The sequence below is a fragment of the Arctopsyche grandis genome, chromosome 12 (assembly GCF_051622035.1).
Source record: "Arctopsyche grandis isolate Sample6627 chromosome 12, ASM5162203v2, whole genome shotgun sequence".
NCBI classification, from domain to species: Eukaryota; Metazoa; Arthropoda; class Insecta; order Trichoptera; family Hydropsychidae; genus Arctopsyche; species Arctopsyche grandis.
In genome coordinates, this window is record NC_135366.1 from 27,823,429 (window position 1) to 27,846,761 (window position 23,333).

Consider the following 23,333-nt stretch of genomic DNA (forward strand, 5'->3'; position numbering starts at 1 on the left):
ACATATGCATATATAAAAACAGGAGTGTGCTGCTAAATAGCCATACACTATTCCATATACTAGCCTATAGCCATATACCAATACCAGCTCGAGCGAGCCGGACCGAGCCGACTATAGTATGTACACCCCTGCCTACATATTGATTTAATTTATTATTTATAATATTAATAACAATAAAATGACCAGTGTTGACCTGACAGGTTGCCCCAAAGCGTCACACTAGTTTTACAAAACAAAATAAAGAAAATAACAAAATAAAAACAATAAAAAATCCAATCATTCATCTCATTCAAATAGTCTCGTGTTGAATCTCAAGAACCTAACCAACTCATCAGCATGACAATTGAACAGGTCCAAATGCTCATCAATCACATTAAGGAACCGGATAGCCTTTACAAGAGACGAGTTATTGAAAGCAGACGTTTTCGCAGGAATATGTTGGAAAAGTAAATGATGACGCAAAGCTCTACCGCATTCAGGCGCCGAAAATTTTAATTCAAATAAAATCGAAGGGTTGTCGATTCTTCCCGTTAATACTCCAAAGAAATATTTGGAAATGGCAATAATTCTTCTCGAAGATAGTGAGTCAAATCCTAGCATACCTTGTAAAAAGGCAGTGGGAAATAAATAGGGGTTATATTTATATTTCTTCATATAAAGGCATCTAAGAATTTTTTTTTTGAACAATTTCTATCAAGAGAGAGAATTTAATTTCAGTGGGACTCCAAATTACAGTATAAATATGTTCATAAATACAGACGTAATACAACTAAAGTTTTGTACTTAACAGAAAGGTATCAGAAATTGTGAATGAAGACTTTACACTGCTGTCGAACGAGTTCTTTGTAAAAAGCCAAAACTTTTCCGATTACTTAGTACGCAATTACTAACTTCAAAGAAGGTTCGAAAATCAAAGGCGTGCAAATTTTAACCAAACAGTTCGTTTCCAATTTATTTTAAATTACTAATTTTTGGAATGACGCACGTGTGAAATTGCTCGGAAGCCCTAATAAAACGAAACCGCAGAGTTTTGTCAGCACATTTTCAGAGTACACAATAATCGCGACTTAAAATTACAATCTGATTATTCAACTGACCCGGCGTTGTGTATGAATTATATGATTGATTATGTAAATAAATAAATTATTGTAGATCTAAAATATGAAAATAGGTGAAAAATCGCGCAGTGAACCTCCGTCAAGTTAAAAGGTAAGTCAATATTACATGTACATATTTCAAAGCGGAAAATTTTACATAATTTTATTTTATAATTTTTCAATCGAACATTTACACTCGCCTTTACAGATCACTCCAAACGACGAGTGTACTAATACACATATAATACAATAATACAATTAATACAAGCATTTTTATACAATGCGAATTCATATAAAAGTCATCCACAGTAACATATATGGAGAAATTGTTGCAGCATTTTATTAAAGAAATTGGCGAACCTCAAGACGCTGAATAACTTGAGATTTGCAAGAGCAATTGGAAAGGAAATGTCAATTTACAGGAACCGATTCAATGAAAATCGGAAAAATTGACAAACTCTGAAAGGAAACGATCGAAACTGAAAGGACCTGGAGTCACAAACTAAGGTCCGGCCAACAGCTACTAGTGAGAATCGAACCGTGACCACTCCCCTCGAAAGCATAACATGCTGACCACTAGTCCACGCTGCTGGTTATATAAATAAAACCGAAACGGCGTATGTAATACTTTTCGGATTGGCTTTCGTCAAAGTTGTTTCTAATTGGCTGGATTGGTCAAAGACGTTTGTGATTGGTCGACCGCTAAATAATACTATTTTTTTTGATTCAAATAAATTTAATAATAAAAAAAAGAGTTTTTTACATTTACTGAGCCAAGCCGGTTAGCACCACTATATATAAAGTAAATGAACGCAACACTACATAAATAAAGTAAAAATTTAAGACAAAAATGTAATGTGTGCGAATTTAATTACCAATTTTGTATCGGTTATTCGATAAAAACCCCCTAAATAATTTTCACTATAAAAATTGTGAAAAGAAATAAAAATGAGTTGGGTCACATTCCTATCATCACCATGCTTTACAGCCATTCACCATCCACTGCTGGACGAAGGCCTCTCCAACCCATCTCGTATTTTGCGCAACTCTCATCCATCTCACTACACACATTTTCCTAATTTTATCTACCCATCTTCGGTGGGGTCTTCTTTTTTACCCTTTAACATTCTCTCGGGTACCATTCTAGCACTTCTTTTGTCCACCTTTCGTCCGTTCTTCTAACCACGTGGCCCGCCCACTGCCATTTCAATTTCTCCACTCTCCACTATTTCCATTATTCTTGTCATATTTCTCAACCACGTATCTTGCATCCAATCTTTCTTCATTATGCTAAGCATACAGTGTTTCATACTTTATTTAGTGCATTGGACTTCGTGTAGCATCTTGGCGTTCAAATTCGGATGAATGAATTCCGTTTTTTAAATGTTTCATATACACAATTCAAAATAATAAAAAAATACGTTTTAAATTTGACACTGACAATTTAGAACAGAGATGAGAAATGCAAACGAAAAAAAAAACTTGGGAATTTCCCTACAAATTGGAGGCTTGACAAATTCATTATTTCAAAGCACATCCCGTTTCGCGGGCTTTCGCGCACAATAATGCCTGAAGCGAATGAGCATACCACCGTTTTGTATTTTTTTTTTCGTTTGTGCCCCTATTAAAATACGAATGTACGAAACAAAAAAAAAAATCAACATTTGTAAAAATTCCCAAGCGAAACGGCAAGATCTACGTTAAACTTCGGGAACGTGTTCATTTTGTGTTGCGAAAATCGCCGATGATGAAGAAAAAAAGCACGGAAAAAGCCTCATTAGGTTTTTCATTAAGTTCTGTACACACCGAGCCACAAAACGGTAAACAAACGTCTCTATATATAAACTCGATCGACGACGAAGCAATAACGACTTTGTCAGATACGACTCTCGAGGAAATAAAATTGCATTGTACCAAATATATGGGGCGGAAGTGTGTGAGTTGTGCGCTCCGTGTGCACATACGAGCAGCAATCAGTCAGCTTACGCGTTTTTTTTCGCATTCGTTAACCCTTTGAATGCTGATCGGCGTTTTGCTGACAAATCCACGGGCCTGCAAAACGCCGACAGGCGTTGTATATTGAGCATGTACAGAGTAAACAAGAATACTACCTGCTAAGCCTTTAAAGGTAGCATTGAAAAATAAAAATGCATAGAACATGGGTCGTGTAATCTTTGTCAATGTTTATAAAGACTAGTTTAAACCGGAATTTCTGAATTTATAACCATAGCAGAATTTGTCGATGGAAATCCCTAACTACCGAGTATTTTAGATTATGGCTTGGCATTTAGATTGCGAGCATTACATTTGAACAACAATGAAGAAGATGGAACTAGTTTCGGAAAAATACATTTATTAATAGACTTCTTTTGTTTATTTTATATTGTTGCAAGATATGTTGGAGAGTCTAAACATACCTTAAAAAACTCGAAATCCTCGGCGGTAGTTATCTAGGGTTTTTTTGGATTAGCTACAATTTTTATACCTGCTTTCTATTGCATTTTTAAATAATTCTATTTGGAAATGTTGGCCAAATTTTCTGCGTGGTGGGCTTTCTACAGAAAAGACATCAGCACTTAAAGGGTTAATGAACTGCATATTTTTGTGTGTGTGCGCCCTAAATGTAAGTCAACGAAACCCATTAGGGAGTCCTTAGGGCGAAAACACACAGCGATGAACGGCACACGGTGTACTTGGCTCCCCGCTGTGGGGGGTCTCCTACATTTCTTCAAATATGGAATACACCGTTATCGATCACTTTCTAGCAAGGATACAATTTTACCGGAAACAGTCCAGGGGGTCATTTTGGGGCGGGGCGTGCTGGGCGTTCCATAAAAATGTGCAAGGCACGGCCCATTTTTTTCACACGTTAAAAAATATTAAAAAAAAAAACCACGTGCCACGTGCATCGCCGTGTGTTTTCGCCCTTAGGGACACGCAGACACACAAAGTGGTAAGCGGCGCGTGTGTTTTTAGATTGTTTTGCACATGTAAAAAAACGCTAGCACGTCTTATCTATGACAGATCAAAACTCACCCCCTGGAGTGTTTTCGGTGGTATATTTTCCTTGTATTTACAGTAATGGATAACGGTGATAAACATATTTGAAGAAATGTAAGAGAAACTTGTTGAAATAATAAGACAGTACGAATTAACAAACACATAAGATACGCCCATTCACAGCTGGAGTCTATCTTGGCATGCCGTGCCATTGGGCGTACAGGATCGCCTATTGGCCTCTACCTATCTTCACGTGATGTTCTTTGACTGTACTCTGACCAAAGATCAGCATTGTAATAAAAATACCAATAATTTTATTTTACTACCGCCATCTACATATGTTTAAAATTAAAAACTGGATAAACGTCAGGCACTTTTCAGAAATTCAAATTTCAAACGCGTCTAAAACGATATTTTTTCTCCATCGTAATGACGGAGGATACAAATAACAACAGACCGCTCCATTAGTTTTCAAAGCAAAAAATCATAGTTTCTCTAAGAATTTGACAATAGCGAATCTGAAGTAAGACATCTTTACGGACGGTACAGTTGCATTGAAGATGTAACGAAAATTTGCAACGCTGAAACATTGCACGATACTCAAGTGAAACGAAACGAAACACTCAACTTTAACCATTAATAATTACCTCACAAACCTAGCCCGTTACTCCGCAGCGTAAAAAAACACACGGTCGAGATTTTTTTTATCATACATTTTTATCCCATCGAACAAACACAGAGCAGCAAACAGTACGCACATGTGCACACAAATATTAGACAAAGCCGTGATTGAATTATCCGACTGGTGCAAACAAAGCGAACACCCTTTAGAATTTACAAAGGGCGGACACAACAGTCATAAAAAGCATTATTTTCATTATATTATTTATTTATTTAATAGTTTATTTAATAGTTTTGGACCATTGTGGCATTACAGGAAGAACCTAATGCGCCACAATGGCCTACATTTGAAAAATATATAAAAACATGATATAAAAACAAGTAAACTGTAAATAAAGGAAAAAAGCAAAAGCAGAAAACATGGTAAAATAAAATTACAAAAAAAAGTAACAAAAGGAAAATAATACATCATTCAGAGAGAAAAAAAAAATAACAAAAGTGTAAAAATTAAAAATAAAATCCATAAATCCCATTCTTTGTTTACACTGATCAAAATTAAAATAGTATATAAAAATGTACAAAAGAGAAAGAAAAAATAAAATAAAATAAAACAAAATATGAATAAAAAATAAAATCACAGCGAGGCCCAAATGGAAGAGAGTAGATTAAGATTCCACTCATTCATCACATTCAAATTAAGAAAGTAATGATGAGCGCAGGTTACCAGATAAATATGTTAAGATAATATCCGACAATCTACGCTCCCCAAGGTGGAAAATATCACATTCAGGGACAGCAGCAACGATTTCATTGAGAAGTCGAATAGCTCTTGGAATAGGAGCCATTCGAAAAAGAACTGTGCGAGCAGCAGGTACAACCATTAAATGATGATGTCTACCACGCACATAATTATTAGGGACATAAAGTCCCAACTGTTCCAGCAACAACGGGCATGACGTATTACCACGCAATAGCTGGAGAACGAAACGAATTAACGAGAAGTTTCTCCGAAGTTCAAGGGAATTATACCCAAGCATGCCCAAAAGGAAAGGAGTAGGATAGAGATATGGGTAGTACCCATACTCTTTCTTATAAAGAAAACGAAGAAATGCTTTTTGCACTTTTTCTATAATAAGAGAGTAGTTTGCTTCGTGCGGATTCCACACAATTGCATTATACTCTAGCTTACTTCTAACAAGCGAGTTGAAAAGCAAGCGAGAAGACAAGGGGTTGGAGAATAATCTAGCATATCTCAAGACAAATCCAAGTCGACGAAAGGAAACGTCAGCGATTGTCTTGATGTGGTTGTGAAAGGTGAATTGAGGATCAAAAGTGATACCCAAGTCGACCATTGATTCCACGCGCTTCAACAATACGGATCCAATGGAATATCCGTGACAATAGAGCGAATTCGCACGTCCATAACTCATAATAGCACATTTACTAGTATTCAGTTCAAGCCCTAAACTGGAACTGAACTCTAAAACAGCGTTAATATCAGCTTGAAGGAGAGAGGCTTGCCTCTCATCCTTAACAGCAAAGAATAGTTTAACGTCGTCAGCAAACAAGAGACATGAAGCATTGCGTAGTACTTTTGGGAGGTTATTAATGACTATTGTAAATAGTAAAGGGCCTAAGGTGGACCCCTGAGTTACACCAGATCGCGTAAAAAATGAAGGAGATTCATAAATACCATATCTAACAAATTGCTTCCTATCACTAAGATAAGAAGCAAAGAGTTTAAGAAGACGTGGAGAAAAGCCCACTTCAGCTAATCTGATCATAAGAGCGTCATTGTTGACAAGATCAAATGCTTTTCGAAAGTCAAAGTAGGCTACATCAACTTGTTGTCCACGGTCAACTTTAGACATGGTATAATATGAAAAGCAGGCAAGATTAGTGGTAGTGGAACGACATGGTGAAAAACCATGCTGCTCATCACACAACAATCTTTTGAACTGCAAAAGAATCAAACGGTGAAGGATATTATCGAAAATTTTGGGAATAGCCGAGATGATAGCAATAGGTCTGTAATTTTCAACCTCATTTTTAGAGCCACTTTTATGAATGGGAATGACTCTAGATAATTTCCATTTTTCAGGATAATTACCAGAATCCAGAATAAGGTTAAAAATAAACTGAAGAGGCTCTAAGAGCGAATTACAGCATGCCTTTAATACGTCAGGGGGCACACCGTCAGGCCCAACAGACCCAGATTATAATATGCGGGGTGCGGGTTGTGTAATAAAATCGATTCACATTAAAGTATGCACGTTGGAAACTTTCAAGAGCACCCATACACGTTCGAAATTGCCTCACCGTTCCCAAACTTCGGCCGCTTCTGGCTCTCAAACTGTGTAAAATATACACATTATAATAATAAAAACGTTATTTATAGGGCGACGTTTAAATGGATTTGAAGAGCTTTTGCGTTTATGCTCAACCCCCCTCCCCCCTCCATCCACCTATCCCCTTTCCTCCCTCGCTCTAGGGATGTGAGAGTGTTTTATAAGAGATAGATATAAAGTGTGGTGGGGTTTTACTTAGTCCAGGGGGAATTTAGTGTGTAATGGAATATGATTTTGATATTATGTTTAAGGAAATTAAAAATTCATCCTTGTTTATTAGTGGGAAAATTTCGAAAGTCTGGTTATAGGAAAATTGTTCGAAAATAGCTCATCGGCAGAATTTTTTTACTGTAATATTTTAAATGCCTGCTATTTTGCCTGAAAAAAAAAGTTTTGCCAGTGAACTTATGCGTGCGAAACTTGCTGCATAAAATAAATAAAAAAGTATAGAAAAAAAGAAGTATGGAACGCTGTATGCTCGGCATAACGAGGAGAAATAGGAATCGTGGGTGAGAAGTGTAACAAGGGTAGTGTATACAGTGAAGAGATTGAAATAGCAATAGACGGGTCACGTACATAGAAAAAAAAGTGCTCAAATTGTATGTTAAAGGGTGCAAGGAAAATGAGATGGATGAGAGTTGCGCAAAACAGAAACGAATGGAAGCGGGCTGGAGTGGCCGTCATTAATCAAGTCTATAAACCCAATGAAAAATGATATATGCAAAGTCACAAAAATCCAAAACGGACCTTTAATCGCGTTTCGAAAGTCCATAATCGATGAAAATTTGATCAGGTGTTGTTTAAATTAAAGATGAAAGGTATTTTCTGTCAAAGCTTAAAGGAAAGTAAAATTTTACAAAAGAAAGTAATGTCTGACCAGCAGCAAACACCAGGGATAGAACCCGTGATCACACAATTGAATAGATAATATGCTGACCATTGATATATGCTGCTAGTTTATCCATATGTTTATACATACATATCTTGATTTGAAACAATTTCACGAAGAATTGTGCTGTACCAATGTTTCAGGTACGCTTAAAACCCAAGCTCCCAAGGGCTAGATATCCTTGTGGGTACGTACTTTTTCATTTAGGCAAATGGTAGGTACTGTAGGAAAAAATACATACATACATAAACAAGATATATTTTTTTTGGTTACGGTTGACCTTTCGTTTCCACAAATATCGTATTGTCGAGTCTGAATAAATTATATGTATAGCCGTTCTTCTCCTCGTGCATTTTCCTGAATATTTTTCGCACAATGGTATTTTTTCGCGACAGATATTTATCATCTTGCGGTCTTTCGTTTTTTTACACCATTCTATTTTTTTTTTCATTCGTATCGCCGTATTGTTGTAGCACGAAAGTGAAATATGCTGCATTCTTTTGAAACGTAACTTCTGATTATACACAAATGTCATTTATGCGAATCAATATTCCGAATGTGTCAATGCTAATTTTTCGCGTGGAAATGACTCAAACGTTTATATATACATATATATTTTTAAAAATGCTCATTTATTCGAATCATACCTTCATTGTATTACTTGAACCACGAGTTGTATAATACCTATATAATAAAACTCCATATTTGACTAATATCATTGTAATTTATAATATGACGCAAGTAATGAAGAAGCAAATCAGATAAGCATGCAGGTGAATTTTTGATGAAACAGGTTCTACCCGGCGCATTTTTTCGAAACTTGCATGCAAGTTGCCAGCGTGTGACGTCAAGCCAATAGTGGTTCCACGACGAAACGTCTACGGACAGATTTATCTGTGCGCATTGTGTCGCGTAATTATTAATTATATTGTCCGTAATCATTTTGTCGTGGACGTTTTGCCGTCGGACGTTTCGTCGTGAATTTTGACTTTTTCAAATCGACGCTGAAGGTTACCTTACGCAAGTGATGCTGGCAATCACTGGCATGTGACGTCACATTAGCGGAGCTATTCTCTATTTTTATTTTTTATTTAATTTACACCAAGAAGGCCTAACAGGTAAACCCAATGCGCCTTCCTGGCCAAAGACAATTATATAAACATATATACACAAATACTTACACGTATACACAAATACACATACATACATACATAAATATAAAAATACACATATATACATATACATACATACACACCTACACATATATATATTCACATATACATACATATACACATACATTACATACATCCATAAACATACAAACATTATACATGCATATACACATAAACACATAAATAAAGATAAATTACTCATATATATAAAAATAAAAAATAGCATACATATATAAATAAAGATAAAACCAACATACATACACATTATGCTAAATAATAAAATGACAAAATGAAAACAACATGTGTAAATATGTATGTAGCTAGAAATCATTTAAAATATGCTGCCTGACAGAACTGTATGATGAAGTAAAAACATCAAGGCTCCCAGAAAGCAGGTTAAATAGTCGAATGGCTCTTGAAAGGGGTGAGTCATCAAGCACAGTAGTTCTGGCCCGAATAGGCAGGAATAGAGTTCTGGAGCGAGATTCTCTCAGTTTCTCAGGTACCCTAAGTTTAAGATTACACAGAACTTCAGGAAGATGACATTCACCCCTTAGAATTTTTAGAAAAAGCTTACCAAGGTGATTGTTTCTACGTGAAGCTAAGGAGTCAAAGCCCAAGGAGCCATAGTTGATTTGATAGTGCAAATAAGATTGCATTGAGTGATAGAAGCAAATGTGCATCTATGTGATGCACTTGTGCAGTCATAATCGAAAAAAGAAGATCGAAATGATAAAAATAATAAAATAGCTTGTATAAAAGGGTGTTGGAATCTGGAAACGGTCCCCAAGAGCGATTGGTTTTGACCCGCGTATAGATTAATCCCGAACCCATACGAAAGGACCCCTTACAACTGAGGGAAAACAAACAAAAGGATTTTGAAATATGGAAAGCACATTTGAAATATGACCCGATTCGGTCACAATTTGGCATTGAACCTTACGGAATCAAGTCCCAGTTCCAGCAGAACAGCGAGAGAAATCCGAGAGCGATCGATCAAACGGCCAAGGACCGGGCAGCCGGACAGCCTTGATACTATGCACAGCTGAAAAAGCAAAAATGACCACCGTATTCTATTCTGCTGCAGGTCGTTAATCATGGTTAAGCGGAGAAAAGAGATTTTTCTTACCGAAATTGAAGTTTCGCTTAGCCTTATTTTCGCGAAAAACACCCGTCCCGAGGGATATTTGCGTACACAAAACCCGAACGGGATACACAACAATCGAGTAACCGAGAAGAAATGTTTAACGACGCGAATAAAAGCAAACATTTAAACGGGCAGGCCTTTTTAAGGAATCAGAACGTTTCAAAAAAGCGATAACCTAAAAAGTTCTGGGTACATCGAAATAAATTAGCAAGTTGACTTTTGGACACATTGAATGGAAAATTCAGACGAATCGACCAATATTTACACTCGGAGATCTGTTCATGACGTAGTATGGTTAGGGGAAGAGATGGATGACGAGTGAGGAGGAGGGATCTCTGTGTGCAAAATTGTGTCATTGGGGTGCTTGCTTTCACTTGGGATTTATATGGAGGGGTGGAAAAATCTGTTACGATAAATCCAAGTGGGTCACGAAGGTCGTTTAGGAAGATATATCGTAGAAAAACAATCGCAGAAAAAACAACTACATATACATATATATTAAATAGGATGCGACTAATTTGGGTGCTTGGTGGAAGAAGGACGCAAGTCTGACTCTGGGTCATCCTCGTTCGTTTCGGGTGTGCGACAAATTGCAATAATTAATTGTTCCTGGCTATGCGAAGTCTGCGATATGTACGTAAATGAAAAACTGACCGTTTATATGCAGCCAGTCGTTTAGTGGAGTAACGCTAATTTCGAGAGCTCGAACGATGGTTGAATTCTATAAAGTGCTGCTACATAGAAATTTGGTCTAACAAATATAATATACATATGTACATATATACGTAGCCAATTGTTTAGAAGAGTAGTGTAGTAGTTGTTTAGTAGACAATTGAATTCACCTTAATCACATACTGCATCATATCATCATATATATAATATCGCTATTCCGTCTGTGTGTCTGTCTGTCTGAGATAACGCTCGCCGTACCTGTATATATATAATTAATAATTCTCATTAGTATTCTATGCTTTGGAGAAATCCGTTGTGCATGAGTGATTGAAATAAAATAAATATATTATCATATATAAAACATCGCTATTCCGCCTGTGTGTCTGTCTGTCTGTCTGAGATAACACTCGCCGTACTATAATAATCGTTTCGATTCGACATACATATGACCGTCACAGCTAAGCCACTGCCAAAACGTATATACGAATACAATAACAAAAGAAAAAACTTCTATACATACTGATCGCTACTAATGTGTCCGCTTGGCAGAGATTTTACCGCCATCTATTGAAAATTTATTTAATTAATTAATTTTTCTATTGGTGTTTTATATTGTTTACATGTAGGTAGGTAGGTAGGTAGATTTTAACTATTTTTTCATAATTAAACAATTAAATATAAATATTAAATTAAATATATTTAGGTATTTGAAAAAAATTCGACCGCGTGGGGATCGAGCAAATGCTCGATCAATTTACTTTTTCCCACTTAAATGTATTATATTATGTGTAGAGGTAGGACCGGAAGCGTGCTTTTTCCAGGAAACAGGGCAAACTACAAAGCTAGAGATCATAAAAAAAGGTTCATCATAAAAATGAACAACGTAAAGTTGGTCCGCTCTTTAATTATGTGTATAAATAGAGGAGTTCCGGCAGTTAGATTCATTGCTTTGTATGGCTGTTATCAGCTCATTACTAGTTCAGTGATGTGACCAGTTGCACTGCGCCACACGAATGGCACTCCCTCTTAAACTTTAAGCAGTAATAAAGGAAAGTATACAAAAAGGAAAGGAATATGATTAATCATTGCCACTTATACGTTTCTTAATAAATATTAAATTAAATATATTTAAAAAGGTATTTGAAAAAAATCAAACTTAATATGCCAACACCCATGCAATTATATATGTCATCGGGTACAACACTAGTACATATGTATATAAAGTGCTACTAGACTAAACGACCAGACTTGAATTTCAAATCACCATACATCGGATATTCATATACATTATTAAGTAAAAGGGTAAATGCGATTGAAACGCTAAATTGGAGCCGGAGTCGCTCGATTCAGCGCTCGTTCAAAAAGCCGTAACTCCACGGCTAGTCCTGAATTAATATGCATTGGTACATGCATCAGACTTTCAAGGTCACCTTTGGCAAGACACCGAGACTCAAAAGAGGGGAATTGCCGAGGGTAAACTGACACACATATGGAAGTGTGTGACCACGTGGGGGCAGCAGGGCGTGATGCGCTGTCACAGTGGTGGGTTTGGCTCGAACGCAGATCTATCTCAACTGGCTCCAGTTTGCGCCTGTGACCTTGGGAGAAGGGATCGATAGCGAGGCGGGCAGGAGGCCACTGGGGTTGGAGAAGAGGGATGGGGGGGGGGTACATGGAAGAGAGGGCGGATGCTGCGAATATTCGCCCGCCCTGGGGCCTCGCCTGCGATCCGCATCCACACACAAACACACACACACAACCCCAAAAACAGTAGACACGCTTCGTTAAGGACAATTAACAACACTGCTGATGACCTAATCCTGATTCGAAGAGTCTCTTGGCCTGAAGAGAGCAAATCCCACCCAGTTACATACGTACACGGCGCGAGCCAACAGCTGATCCAAGTTCAAGGGCGCGAATGCGAACTATGCAACCTGAAAGGATTGTTCTTTACATAAATTTAAGAAGAGATTTTGGATTTTTTTCGTATCGATCTGATCCTTGACCTACTCGACCAATGAAAGCAAACGTTTTTTCTCCGCCAGAAACTCCTCAAAGTCGGAAAAGAAAACGATTGCGAAAACTTTCGAATACCTTATCAGTGAACCATTGCCGCATTATAAATTTTTTTGTACCAATGTATATGAGATATCAGTGACCAAAGATCGACGTCGTCAAATATGCTTTCATGCACAAAAAATGATTCACTATTATCAATTATAATTACTGTTGACAGCAAAAATTAGTGAAGTAAAAATATAAATGAGAGATAATGAGAGCCTTAATGCAAATGTTATGAGATATACATAGTGTGAAAAAGATAAAGTTATAGGCGTTTAAGCAATTAAAATCCGACAAAACGACTGGGTGGCGGAAAGTCAAATATATAAGGCCAAAATTTTTTGCATTCTTAAACGTGTTTATTGCGATTATTTTTCACCATCGAACTATCGGAAGCGATTTAAATTTCTATCGGTGACCAAACCGCGCAATATGGCAAAGTTACAAACCGACGGGAAGAATGTAGGAACATTGCCTGAACCATTAGCAAAGTGAAACATATAAAAAAGTTGACAATAACGAACCATTTTTTGGTGCATAATAGTATCTTCGACACCGATCGCTGGACTCATATCACACGTGCAAAGTTGATTGAATCTTGAGGGTAAAATAAAAATGAAAGAAGCAAAAGGACACGCAGATTGAGCAATCTGTCGCCCGATTTGTCGGTCATAGGATCGCTGCTTTTGAAGTTTTTTTTATCGCAGGTAGTGATTTTAAATCGGAAATAAATTGCACAACTTTGGTAGATTTTTAAAGTTAAATGTTAACTGCATCATATAATACGTAACAATTGTCATATTAACGAATGTCGAAAAAAATGCCACAATAAAACGAAAATATTTAATAATATTTACAATGTTAAAAAGATCTTCCACCCATTAGAGTTTGTCGCTACGAGTCAACGGACGACAAATTGTACAACTAATTTCAATGAAAGCATAGCAATTTCACTTAGACATTTTAGATACGAACGTATATATTTTATATACATATGTACATACATATTTTCATAATTGAATGACATGCATGAGTGGAATTTTGATCTCTCTTCCATTTCCATCCCACAGGGATGTTTTTTTTTTTATTTGCGGCTGGTTCTTATACATTGGTGCTGGCTATAACCGCAAGACATTCCCTACTTTGTAATTAATTATTTGATATTCTTACTTAATCTGCTATTATTATAATGCTATTGTTTTTTTTATTATTTATTTTTTTATATCTACATAGATATAGGCAGTGGGGTAGTGCTAAATAAAAAAGAACCAGGTCGGTATTTAATTTATACGAACCCCCCCCCCCCGCTTTTTTCCTTAATTAAAAAATATATATCCTAATATTGGTAGTTTAAATATTTATAAAAAAAATCAACAGCAGCAGCGTGTCAACAGCAATATTTGCTTTTAGCAATGCTAAAACCATATACATATGTGGAAAAACTATCAAATTTGAACAATTTAGAGATGACTATTTATTTAAGCTGAGTTCCCTTATTTTATCTATCCTCAATATGTGCGTATGGTCAATAGTTCAAAGAATGTTTTCTTTCAAAATTTTGGGTGGTTTTAGATAAAAAAAAGCCAATACATTTCATTAAACGTCTTTTAAGTTTTCAATATGCTCAGATTACTATTCGGTTGTGGTCATCAAATGTTAGAATGAGAGTCTGCTCACAATATTTCGTAAACAAAATTTTATATGAAATATAAGCCAAAATATGTTTTAATTGTACTCGGATAACAATGTTTATATCAATCAAAGTGCCAGGGCGGCGACCTGGCCCGACTACACCACTGGATATAGGAGACGTTGCCAACATATTTGTGCGAGCCACAGGAGGAACAAACAAATCACGATTCCTCAGGTCCATGAATTTACTAGGTGCATAAAACCTAAATTCATTAAGAACCTGAGGATTGTGTACTATCCCATTTGATAGCTTAACCCTTTGCCCGCGTCACCAAATTTAGCGAACATGCCCTGTACGCGGCTGCTTTTTTGCGGATTTTGTTATCGCGTTTTCGACTATAAATATAGGTTGTAATATTTTATAAATTATTTTAGCCTATATTGAATTTTTTTTGACTACTGTCATCTATTGAATTTGGTATACATTTAGTAATATTTTCAACCAAGTTATAAAATTACTTGAACAAAGAACACAATAGACGGCTCTTATACAGGTTGGAAATTCCAAGATATCTATGCGTGTCTCACGCGCTGAGGGCATGTTCGCTAGGACATGTATAGTAGTCGTACGCGGTGGAAAGGTTAAAAAAGCGATTCCCCAAAAACATAACACGACAAGACTCCAATGAGTTGAAGTCTAACGCCCCTAATAGGAATGCACTAGGATATAGCCAAGGATAATAACTAGAGGTAGGACCGGAAGCGCGCCGTCTATTGTTCCATTATTGTAAATGCTTTGTAAAAAAGGTTCGGCAAACCTTTAACAATGCATTTACAACATGTGAACAATGAACAGCGCGCTCTGGGTCCGCTCTTTAATAATAACTAGAGGTAGGGTAGCCAAGTTGCCGCTCATTGTTCCATTGTTGTAAATCCTTTGTAAAAAAAGTTCGGCAAACCTTCAACAATGCATTTACAACATTTTAACAATACACGCCCCCCTCAGGGTCCGGTGAATAATAATAACCATACAATTACATATAAAGATATCTGAGAAACCTTTTTTGGATTCTCTCAATCTTCAATGAATGAGTCCTATGGGTAGGACTCCATATGATTATGTATAAATGTATTTTTTGTATGTGTAAACATGTATATATTTTTATTTTCTTATCTCTCTGTATTCTGTCGCCAATGTGGCGCATTAGGGACTCCTGTAATGCCACACAGGTCCAAATTTAAACTTAAAATAAAATAAATAAATACATAATACGAATTTTTCGACTGCTTATAGAGTCGTCAGTTTATGTATACCTCAGCTATATGTATGTAATTTGGACTCGCTATTGAGAACAATACCGTTATTATAGTAATTATATTAAATTGATAAGAAGGGAATTTCGCTTAGGTTTCACAATTGAATATGTGAAAAGCTTACACCGTACATTTGAAAATATATGAGTAAAGTATAAATAGTACATACATACTTCGGTCCATAATAGTACATCATAAGTCGGTCGAGTAGTGGGAATTGTGCGGTTGCAAATTATCGCTTACCGAGTATTAATTACACATTTCATGAGAAAAAGATTGTATCGACTCTTAGGTACTTTTATTAACGATATAATATGATGGAAATAATTGAAATTCACTTTCTTCGCATGATGCGTAATTTCGATTTTAATTAACGACTTGCTCATCAACATGTGGTTTTTTTTTTTTTACTTTTTATTAACCAACAAACCGTTGACAATTAAAAAACCTAAGACTTTACATAAGATACATACATAGCCAGCAGTATGGCTTAATGGTAGCGTGTATGTTTAGCACCAAGTGATCAGTAGGTTCGATACGCCTTACTACCGGTTAGATTTGGGGGTATTTGTGACTCCAAATCGATCGTTTCTTATCAGAGTTTGCCAATTTTATCTGATCATTGTTGAAACGGTTCCTCAAAATTGGCAAAAAATCAGCTTTCCTGTTGTCACAAATTGTATGTATGTACATACAATTTGTAAAAATTATGTACAAATCTAAAATCCATAGATGTCTCAATGGATTAATTATTTAATTAATTAATTGTTATTTCGTGTTCTTCAGCTTCTGGAAATACAGCGATTCATATAATAAAAAAAATGCTGCATTGTTTGTAATTAATTGTCCAGGAAGGCGCATTGGGGTCTTCCTGTCAAGCCTTCCTGGTATATTTTATTTATTTATTTTAAACAGACCATTGTGGCATAACAGGAATTCCTAAAGCGCCACAATGGTCAAAAAATATAACACAAAAAAGAAAAAAAACAAAATAACAATTAAACATAAACATAAATACATCTACATACATAAAAAATAGCATTTATAATAACAGATAAAGTAAAAATATCAAATAAAATATAGCATAAGGAATGCCTTGCACCTACAGCCAGTTTCAATAAATATGTAAGAAACAACTACAAATACAAAACATCCCTGTAAGGCACAAATGGAAGAGAGTTAATCAAAATTTCACTCATAAATCACAATCAATCATGAAAACAATGATGAGCGCAGACTACCAGATAAATGGGTTAGAGTAATTTCCGACAATTTACGCTCACTAAGGTGGAAAATATCACATTCAGTCTCGGCAGCAACGATTTCATTAAGAAGTCGGATAGCTCTTGGAATAGGAGCCATTCGAAAAAGGACTGTGCGGGCAGGAGGTACAGCCAGCAAATGATGATGTCTACCACGCACATAGTGAATAGGGACATAAAGCCCCAACTGCTCCAGCAACAACGGGCATGACGTATTACCACGTAAGAGCAGGAGAACGAAACGAATTAATGAGAAGTTTCTCCGAAGTTCAAGGGAATTATACCCAAGCATGCCCAAAAGGAAAGGAGTGGGGTAGAGATATGGGTAATACCCATATTCTTTCCTATATAGGAAACGAAGAAATGCTTTTTGCACTTTCTCAATCATCAGAGAGTAATTTGCTTCATGCGGATTCCACACAATCGCATTATACTCTAGCTTACTTCTCACAAGCGAATTGAAAAGCAAGCGAGAAGACAAAGGATTGGAGAATAATCTTGCATATCTCAAAACAAATCCAAGTCGACGAAAGGAAACGTCAGCGACTTTTTTGATATGGTTGTGAAAGGTGAGCTGAGGATCAAAAGTGATACCCAAATCGACAATAGATTCCACACGCTTCAACAAGACGGATCTAATGGAATATATGTAGCTACGTAAAAAAATAAAAATAAAATGATTACATATTGTCATTGAAGTATTATGTATAGAATAGTCATTCCCAACAAAAGTATCGCTTAAAAGCGAGCCATCGAAGAGAGAGACGGAAAGTCAGAAGAGAGACAAAAGAGTGAGGAAAAAAAAATCGTGGAAGTGATCGTTCCTGGACAAAACAGCTGACATCTCCGAGCACACGGATTTTTTGTGGCAACATTTTTAGGGGCTGAGAGCAATTCTATGCATACTACTTCAATGCATATTGTACATAAATCAAATTCAGATATTTGTCACATAGCGGGTAGGATGATTTTTGCCAACTTGATGGAGGAACCGTTTCAACAATGAAATTAGATAAATTGGCAAACTCTGATAAGACACGATCGACATGGAATCACAAATATCCAAGTCTGACCAGCAGTATTAAAGATTACCGCGGCATCAAACCCAGTAACCTCTCGCAAATGCTTAACATAAACGAAACCACCTAGCCATACTGCTGGCTACATAATCTCTCACACACACTCAATCTTTTATGAACCAGATGTCAAACAATAAAATTTATGAACGACGACCGGTAATTTTGCTGCTATCATACATATGTACATATATATGCAACCGTAAAAGAGCAAAAGCAAACGCGTAAACACAACAACGCTCACGTTAAAAGTGCTTTGCACAATATGTAATTTAAACAGTGTAATAATTTAATGAGAACGTTTCGCGTTTACACTCACTAACTAACGAGCGACATTTTTTTTCCCACCAGCAATTTAGTTAAGGGCGAATTTACACCGGCGTACACTCCGCAAAAGGGAAGTAGGGGAGGGGGGGGGGGGGGTGGGTTTCGCAAGAAGGAGAGGGCATTCATCGTGTCGAAACGTGCCACGTGCAGAAATGTGCGAATTAAGCAGAGAAGAGAGTAATTTCTGGACCGTTTCACGATCGATCTGCGAAATGTGTGTAAATATATACGTACATATGTACATAAGATTCGATATCGCCGTCGGGAAAAATTCGCCATAAATTCAATTTTTGGCAGATTCAGATTGAAATTTGATCGAAAAAGATTCGTCAATTATGATTTTTGATTGAAAATCACGCGTAAAGTGGCGATCTTATGGAAAATCTGGTGTATCGGATGATTTTATATACCCAAATATAATGATATTTTTTTATGTACATATATGTATATATTCTGTAGGATTGTGACCAGTTTTAAACCTCGTGTCCTGGTGTCCCGAACAAATCTCTCGGGATGCCCAAATGTCCCGGTTTACTACTTTTTAAATTCCCACAAAAGTTTTTAACTCAGAATCAACATAAACTATAAACCAAAAGTCGATGTCTGGACCAGACAGTCTGGTAAACACTGCAGCAATATTCAACAATGAACTATTTGTCTCTGTCTTATACTTTCTAGAGAACTGTATGTAGAAAGGAGATAAAAAATCAGGCATCAATCAATTTATCTTGAATCAATAATTTTCTCACACTCAGAATGATTCATCACTAGAGGCCGGATAGCCAAGGGGCCGCTCATTGTTCCATTGTTGTAAATCCTTTGTAAAAAAGGTTGGGCAAACCTTTAACAATGCATTTACAACATTTGAACAATACGTGGCCCCTTGGCTATCCGGCCTCTATTCATCACTAAAGCCCGGACCCAGAGGGTGCCGCGTATTGTTCAAATGTTGTAAATGCATTGTTAAAGGTTTGCCGAACCTTTTTTACAAAGGATTTACAACAATGGAACAATGAGCGGCACCTTGGCTATCCTAACTCTATTCATCACACGCAGACGCGCAATAGACACAGTCAGAACAGAAAGACTAAAAGATTTCTGTGATTTTACTAATATTGAATATAAAAATATACTCTCACATTCAAAAACTTTACCTGCAATATTACGCACTCAAATTACCTGCAATAGACCGCACTCTAAAGCTATTTGAGGTTTCAAAGCTTTTTTTTAGCTGAAGAAAAAGCACCAAAAATCCTATTAGATGTTTTCACTAATCAATCGTCTCAGTGAAATCTATCTTTAGTTTCTTCATTGTAATTGTAGCACTTTTCATATACATACATATACTAAAAATAGAAGGGAAAAAAATCAATTGTAGATATTCTAAATATTATCACTTCGATTGAAAATCAAAGATCTGATTTATTTTGGGGGGGGGGAGGGGGTGTCCCGGTTTGACTTGCATGAAATCTGACAACCCTAATTATGTGAACTCAAGTAAATAGGTCGCAATCGGATGGAAATCTACACGCAAGTATTTTGACGATGCTCGCCATCATTTAGTCGACCTATTATTGTCAACCTTTTTTTTCGCTCTCTTTAACCATTTTGAACCATTTTTTGTGGGAAAAAGTAGTCCGCCGATCTCTTACTATGAGCTCACTTATTGATGTGCGCGCGCAGAATACGGGAGGAAAAGCATGTTCCTCTTGTTCCTGTTGTATCCTGCTCGCGCAAATTATTTGAGTATGTACCGTTTACCATGCACCATTTTTTTTTTGATCTTTCGACTTAAGATCTTTCGATTTTCGATCTTTGCCTTCCGATATTTGTGTTTTCTGTAATTTAACATTCTGTCTCGTCACGTAGACCCGAGAGGAAGATATAAGATATGAAAACTAAGATATTGCGATAATTCATTGATTTTGAAGACAAAAATACATTTCTTAGTTCAATCCTTGTTCCAACGGTTACTCATTGATTTTGAAGACAAAAACATACTAAATATTATTAGTATTAAATCTTAAATATAATGAAGCTCTAAAGATATTTATCAAAATAATTTAACAAAACGTAAAGGAGGTTTGTAATAAACGAGCCTTTGGATCACGAACGTTTGGGTTGGAACGTCAGCACTCAAAGGATTAATGTACACAGTAGGTTGGAGCGGAAAATGCAAATTTTGGATCTTGTGAAAACCTTCGATGAAGAATTTTTTTTTCATTTAACGTAATCAAAGGTACATTTAATGAAAAAAAATCATCAATTTTAAACAATTTCCTGTGCCTGCACAATAAAGTGGTTGGGCGAAATGCTTGAAAGCATCGTCACAAGAAACGAATAACTAACTACATACAACACGATCAAGGAAAGTAGTCCCACCTTAATACACCGAGAATAGCGAAAACATCACGCCAGAAGGAATTCTGCGAAATTGAGCTCGCGTAACGCTAATTGTATCTGCGGTAATTGAATCGGTTTCGATCAATTGAGCAATTGACCTGCTCGAAATGTCGCGTCGTATACATATTTATACATACATACATACATACATATCCTGTCGGATCAAACGAGTAACGTAAAGACAGACAGGTAACCGATTGGATTGACGAGGGTGTAATTATAATTGGAACAGGAATATGTGCGTTTATCGAATACACCGTGTCTGTTCGCTTTTCCATCCCCTCTAATGCTCGAAAGCGGATTTGAGAGTTATTCCCGCGGCGAACGTTTTTCAATTCGGTAAAAAAAAGCCTATCCCTTGAATCCCAACAGGGTTTTTTTCCACGCCGAGTATGATTTAGCGCATTTTTACGTATGCGCATTACAAAATCAGTCAGGCCAGCGGTAATCAACCTTTTCGTCGGAGGATCGACGTTGAAATTAGATAAACCTTTCGATAGATTGTATGCCTAATACGAAATAAATTTCTAGATATGAAATTTCAGTTCAATAAACCAAAAGATTTCTGAAATAAACATAAAAAACCTCGATTCTCTATAGAGGAAAAGTACTACTTCCGGTCCAGGTAAAAATATAAAAAAGTCAGGTTAAAAATTACGGTACATCCATTCAGAGGATAATTGAAGGATTTGTGCGTTTGCAATGTCTAAAGATTGACGCGTTTGCAATGTCTAAAGATTGACGCGTTTGCAATGTCCAGGTCAAAATGAGATAAAGATCAATTCAGAAAGTAGTCAACATATGATAAGAAAAGAGCATAAGATAAGGCACGTTCGAAAGTTAGAAATTTGTAAACAATTTTTCATCATTCCCAGACCTCTTATTTAAAACCTTCTAAAAATTATGCACATTAGCAGAGATCGGCGCGGAAATGCGCCAGCACAGAAAAAAATGGGATCATTTTGTCAATTTCTATTGTTTACCTTTTTTTGCTCTCTAGAGAACTAACTGCTGAGCCTGAATGTGATATTTTCCACCTCAGTGAGTGTATGTAGCTTATCGGCGATTATTTTAACTTATATGTCTGGTAGCCTGCGCTTATCATTATTTTCAAAATTGAATGTGATGTACATATTAGTGAAATTTTGATATTCTCTCTTTCATTTGGGCTTCGCAAGGGATGTTTTGTATTTGCAGCTGGTTCTTTATATATGTCACAGTGAAATTATATTTCAAGTAAAAATATATATGTTCACTGACGTTTCAGTGAAATCATAACCAGTTATATTTTCAGGGTTGGTTTTATTAATTTAATTTTAGATTGTTAGGGTTGGTATTGTTGAAGGGTTAGGATAGGTTAGGTTAAGTAAGGTTTGGCCTTATTCATTTAAGATTGGGTTGTTAGAGTTAAACGTTGTAAATTCATTGTTTGATACATTTTCACTGCTTGAATTGGTGAAAATATATTTTCACTTGAAATATGCTTTCACTGTAACATACATATATACGTATTTTATTTCTTTATTATTAATATATATTTTGTTCCTTCTCTGTTATATTTTTGACCATTGTGGGGCATTGTAGGAATTCCTGTAATGTCACAATGGTCCAAACTTTAAATAAATAAATAAATAACTCGCGTTCGTAGATGAGCGCCTTGCGTGTCCGTGTTCGCCTGAGCCACTTGAAGCTTGAACGGACCGAAATTTAAATTTTTACATATGTATAAATTTGCATATTTTCGTATTTTGTAACATATGCACATATATGAAACTTTCACCAAAATGTGTACGCCCCAATTCAGTCCTACACATGTATTTTGACATTGACCCTTTTGGAACTAAGCCAAGTGAAACCTTCAGCAAACAATGATCAAGGTCCACACGAATGGTTCACTTGAGATGAAAATGAAATGAAATATTTTCCTACGACTAGGAAGCAACGAGTGAATACGCATTTTCAATAAAACAGGATAAACACACGCCAACAATTGAATAAAGGCAAAACAGTATCATATTCCTGCTCAGCAGCCCAAAAAGTGGTAAGGAATTGTATTCCATTAACTAGATGATATTTTTGCAGAAATTTCAATATATAACCAGCAGACTGGACTAGTGGGTAGCATATAATGCTTATAACAGAGTGGTCACGGGTTCAAATCCCACTGGTTTCTGTTGACCAGTCTTGGATTTGAGACTCCAGGTCGATCGTTTCCTATCAGAGTTTGCCAATTTATATGATTTTCATTGAAACGGTTCCAACAAATCGGCAACCTTACCCATTTTCACGCAAAATTTCAAGTTTTCAACAAT

General features: G+C 36.2%; 2 protein-coding genes across 2 annotated transcripts in view; both read right to left on the reverse strand.

Moving 5' to 3' along the window:
- The window catches only part of LOC143920396 (uncharacterized), a 443,610-nt gene that overhangs the window by 420,000 nt on the left and 277 nt on the right, over positions 1-23,333 (reverse strand). The gene's annotated exons all lie outside the window — the stretch shown is intronic.
- The window catches only part of LOC143920389 (uncharacterized), a 188,088-nt gene that overhangs the window by 101,280 nt on the left and 63,475 nt on the right, over positions 1-23,333 (reverse strand). The window lies entirely within an intron of this gene.